This window comes from Hyla sarda, chromosome 3 (assembly GCF_029499605.1).
Source record: "Hyla sarda isolate aHylSar1 chromosome 3, aHylSar1.hap1, whole genome shotgun sequence".
Lineage (NCBI taxonomy): Eukaryota > Metazoa > Chordata > Amphibia > Anura > Hylidae > Hyla > Hyla sarda.
Window position 1 is genome coordinate 133,562,117 of NC_079191.1, and position 5,605 is coordinate 133,567,721.

The window sequence follows — 5,605 nt, forward strand, 5'->3', positions numbered from 1 at the left end:
TCATTTCCTAACATTAATTTCTTATGACCAAGTAATAAATTGCGAAAACTCTGAAAATATTCAAGTCATTGCACTGAAGATATGAACCCCAAAAATCCATAGATTCTAATGATACAACATATATGCTGTGTATTTTCAGTTTTGTGTTTCCAATCAAGTATTTAAGATGTGAATAGAACAAATGTATAGCTGTAAATATATTACCATGATTATAATGAAAAATGAATATGAAAAATAGAAATAGAATAACGCACAACTAACAGGTAAAGGCGCTATTAAATGTAAATATACATAATTCAATCACTTTCATATATATATATATATATATATATATATATATATATATATATATGCATACATTGTATCTGCCTTACCAATTTTTAAGAAAACACCCACAGAAGATGAATTTATGAACAGTATTGCATGTCCCTGACATAAAGCAGCATATATAAAGTTCACATAAATGCCGAATGCCAAGACATTGTAGCCTTACCATTACTTAAAGGGGGGGGGGGGGGGGTCTATTAGTAATAGTGAAGCTTTGCCACTTTGTGTTTATGTGAACTTAATATATGCTGTTTTAAGCCAGGAGTGTACAATATTGCACTATATATGCAAAATGTATCCATATTTATGATTTATGACAATACACAATGGTATCCAACTTTTTTGACTGGATGCTGACACTGTAAATTTGCGTTTACTATTGCCATTACCTGTTGGTTGTGTGTGGTTTTGGTTTCATAGATACCAAAGATAAAATAAGTATGTATTTGATATTGCCTTTTTTGTAGGAATACTATATATGGCCTTGGGCAGGCTGCATGGTGTTTGTTAGAAATATTTTAAAAATAATGTTTAGAAAAAAAGAAAACATGGAACATGAAACATGGAACATGAAATAATTGTATGTTTGTCACCAATTAAAAGGTTAATGATTCTTTATTACTTACTGTCATGTTGTATAATATATACTACCACTTCACCATTTCTAAAAGGAGAGATTCTGATATTATTAGATGATAAGTGAAGTGCTCCCTATTCATCCACCACTTTTTTTTTATATATTATTTCTATTAAAGGGCTACTCTGCCGGAAAAAATCTTATCCCCTATCCAAAGGATAGTGGATAAGATGTTTTCTGATCATGGGGGTCCCTCCGCTGTGGGCCCCCTTGATCTCCGGGTCAGTGGGGTCCAAAACATGGAATCTTGGAGCTTCCGTGTTTGTGACGTTCCGTCATGCCCCCTCCATTCATGTCTATGGGAGGAGGCGTGACGACTAGTACGTAGGCGTCACGCCTCCTCCCATAGACATGAATTGTGGTGGTGCGGCAGCTGAAGTCGCCAGTAATTTGGCACAGAGCAGAGTTTGCTCCGTGCACCAGATCACTGGGGTGCCGCAGTGGAAATCACGTGGGGCCCAAGGCGGGACCCCCACGATTAGACATCTTATCCCCTATCCCTTTAAGGTCATGTTCTCATACCGTTAATGGCTAAACAAGGCCAAAGGAAACCTCATATGTATATATGTCATGGATGAGTACCTATGAACTTTCTACACACTTTCTCCATATTCTTGAAACATACAATGTTGCATAAATGGGATATAGAACAAAATAAGTTTATTTCTTTTTGTTTCAATCAATCTTTGACAGGAAATCATTTTGGAGGCTGTCCTTACCTTGAGGGGTCCCTATGTGCATGTATCAGCATTGATGCTTTGAGGAATAGAAAACAAATAGATGCTGCTAGGCCAGAAAGCAAGGATCAAATGCTGGAAGATTTAATAGGCAGCACCATTCCAATTAACATTGCATAAATAAATAAATAGTTCAAGCAATACTTAAACCTTTGTAATGTATGTTGACACCATTAGGCTCTTTTCCTTCTCCCCATCTCCTAATCTCATCATTCACTCTGAACAAGTGCTTAAGTCCATTATAGGATGAATCAGCTCACTGAACTATTAAGATACAACTGCTTATAGAAGCCTATGGAGATGGAGGGGGCAAATAGAGGAGTGGCAGTACATGTAAAGAGGCAGAGACAGAAAGATTATGCTGAAGCTCAATGTGACTATTGTATCTCACCCCAGTGTTTGATTCACAGCTTACACTGCTCAGTACTACTCTATCATGTCCTTCATGCTACTCATGCCATAGAGATAAAGGGGGGAGCATGATACTTTATTCTGTGTTTGCATTGCATGGGAGACATCATAGCAGCTAGTCTCCACCCTGGCTCAGGGACATATAATAGCCAGAGAGATTGCTGCACCTCATGTACACACACCTACATGGCAGCTTATCCACGAAAGTTACCTGAAATGACAGGTTTGCTTTAAGGCAAGAATCATTAGTACCTATTCCACATCATCTCCCTTTAAAGCTTGAAATGGGTTTTCTGAAGTATTCACTGTATAGAATACATGTGGTAGCCCTTGGGGGGGGGGGGGATGGTAGTGGTGGTATGGTATCGGTATATGAGGGGTTAATGTTAACCCTATAGTTTGTGACGCCAGGCTGAGGGCTGGTATGCTGAGGTAATGCTCCGGCCTATCATCGCCCTTCCCAGTAACGATAGGTGCATGAAATGACTGAAGGTCCACAAGGAGATTGAACTTGAACTAGAACAACTTTACTTAAGTGCTTGCGATACATCCAAGGCACACCAACAGTCTCATACAGACAGTCCTTATATTGCTCAGTGACTGACAGTTGTTGCGGACCTTGAGCTATTTAGAAAGTCTCTGAATTTAGGGTAGATATTTGCAGATCCGTCCGGATTTAGGGGTTATATTAGGTCCGGTGATGCTGCAGATTGTCTGAGGAGTGATACACTCTCTATTCTGAATTACTCAGCCGTTGCCGCAAGGCTCGAGCCTAACTCACTGCGATAGTTGCTGCGCAGATCCTTCTCGTTTCACAGCCCAGGAACAAGAGAGAGAAAACATGGCCGCCGCTCCCTTATATGGGCAGGGGGCGGTGTGAATCCGATTGGTCCGAACATCTGTCATTCACCATTACACAGAGTAATGGGATTGCATATGTCACCGGGCCTCCAAAGGTCCTTTAACAGAATACCATAGAGTTTACCTAGTCACGTGACCCGCAGGTCCTGCAACGCTATGGAACCGGTAATTAACCATTTATTTACATATATTACTATATTTACATCACCCTTACATAAATTACTAGGCTTTTAGTTGGAATAGAGGCGACAAGGGGTAGGCTACACAACAGGGATCCCTACGTCCTAGGGACTCTGGCTATGGGGACCAACACATACATAGGTACCGTATAAGATGCAGTATCGGGACACCACATACAGATCTTTCCTGGATATAGAACACAAACATGATGTAAACAGAGCTTTTAGCCTTATGATATTACCTAATATCCTGCTGAATAAATCCTGTATACTGTATTTATACTAGTGACATGAATAAGCAAAAAAGAGAAGTAAGATACAGTTTACCTGGGTAATGGTGCATGACCTCAGCTTGCTTAAATCCCAGTCAGTAATAGTATGCATGGCAATCTTGTTACCTTTATTGATTCATAGGCATAGCTTATATTTACAAATAGCATAGTAGTGGGCATAAAAAACTGCCAGGTTTTGACCCCTGCCAGGCTTACCCATGATCTAAACACTCTACAACCGACAGCAAAATATGTAATCAAACCCATCCTTTAAAAAAAAAAAAAAAAAAAACGCATGTGACATGTTAGGTAAATATATATTTTTTAACTTCTCTACTATCCCCAGGTTAGAGGATGAGTGTCTGATCATGAGGGGGGGGGGGGGGTCTATCTCTTAGAATGGGGCCCATCTCTTTCTCTGGCCCCCACCTTTCAAGACGAACTGGTCTCAGGAGTGATGGCTCGCTCCACCAATCACAGGCCACAGAGATGTCCTGCCTTGACAGAGATTGACAGAGCGAGCCATCCCTCCTAATACCAGTTTGACTCTGAAATTGGGGGCCAGAGAGCTTTGAAGTAAGAGATGAGCCTGTTCTGGAAATCACAAGGGGTCCCAGCAGTCTTACCCCACACAATCAGACACTTATGCCCCATACTGTGGATAGGAAATTGTTTTTCCCCTTTTAATTAAAACAACATTTTTACAAAAGAAAAAGAACATTACAAAAGTACTCTGAAACCAAAATGTATTATTTTTTTTTTTTGCTAAGTTCCATGTCTAATAGTGTAGCATTTTCATATTGGAAGCTATTCGTAGCAAATATTCTCTGTTGAACAACCTATGCCTGTGGTTTCCTCCCCGTCCAGGTTGATTAACTCTTTCTATGCCCCAGAACCTGAAAGAAGTCAAACCCCCTGATTGCATTGTGCAGAAATGACGAGAGACACTGGACAAATTAAGTGTCAAATCATTAATCGAATCTCCGAAATGTTCCGGGAGGCTTTTTTTTTCAGCAGTTGCTTTGCACAACAAATATAACATCACGTGACGTCCCTTTCTCGGAGGCAGCATCCAGCACAGAATGCCGGGTGCTGCAGCAAGGTCATGGGGGTCCCCAGCAGCGGGACCCCTGCGATCATACATCATATCCCCTATCCTTTAGATAGGGGATAAGATGTATAAAGCCTGAATATCCCTTTAAGATCACATGTCGGGGTTGAAACACATTGATTCCTGTTCACACTACACAGTGCTGTTGTGTTGTTTGTATCTTCATATCCAAAATATGTCCTTCTTTAATTGCACCTCGTTGGACTACATCATTTTGTTCTTGCAGTAACAAGGAGCACAAGGTCCCAAGGTCAGTGCTGGAGGTAAATTGGGATACTCTGGGGTTGGAGTGCTGTGATTTCTCCAACATGTAGATGGCAAAAGATGGTTATATACACTATTAAAATAGTCAAAGAGGAATTGCCGACTGTAGAAAGAGTCACATTTGAGAAGCCAAGTCCTAAAAAATGGAGAAATTCCACATATACTTGTGTGTACATGCTTTAAAAATAACTGTGATCACCTGTACCATTGTACCACATCATAGCATGTATTATTTCGTGATGACACCCGTCAAAGGGTGGATTGTATTAGGCAGCAAGGGAACAGTCAGATCCCCGTTTTTGAGATCTCACAGGGTCCCAGAGGGTAGTCCCCCCCCCCCCACAATCAGACACTTATTTCCTTATCCAGTGAATAGGGATAGTTTTAATTGCTGATATATCCTTATAAGCATTTTTAATTATGTCATGTAGAAATACAGAGTATATATTCTTAGTTTATATCAATATGGAAACCAACGCATGCATCTTTTTTCAGAAGGACACGTAAGAGAGAAGAAAATGAGTGTATAATGTAAGTGAATTCATATAATATGATGAATTCCACTATCCTTGCCAAGCAGAACTTTTACAGAGGAAATTCAATGAAAATTATCATATCTTTTACAAAGAAAGTCACAAAGTCCCTAAATGACCTGTCTTCTGGAGAGCCTTGCTTAATGGGAAAATAGGACGACATGATTTATGTGTGCCAAAGATATTTCTGTAGACTGGAAATTCTAGTGAAATCTTCTGTAAGCGCTCTTAATTAGCTGGTGAAGCCTTTGGTAGAACTGTGCCAGTAGTTTA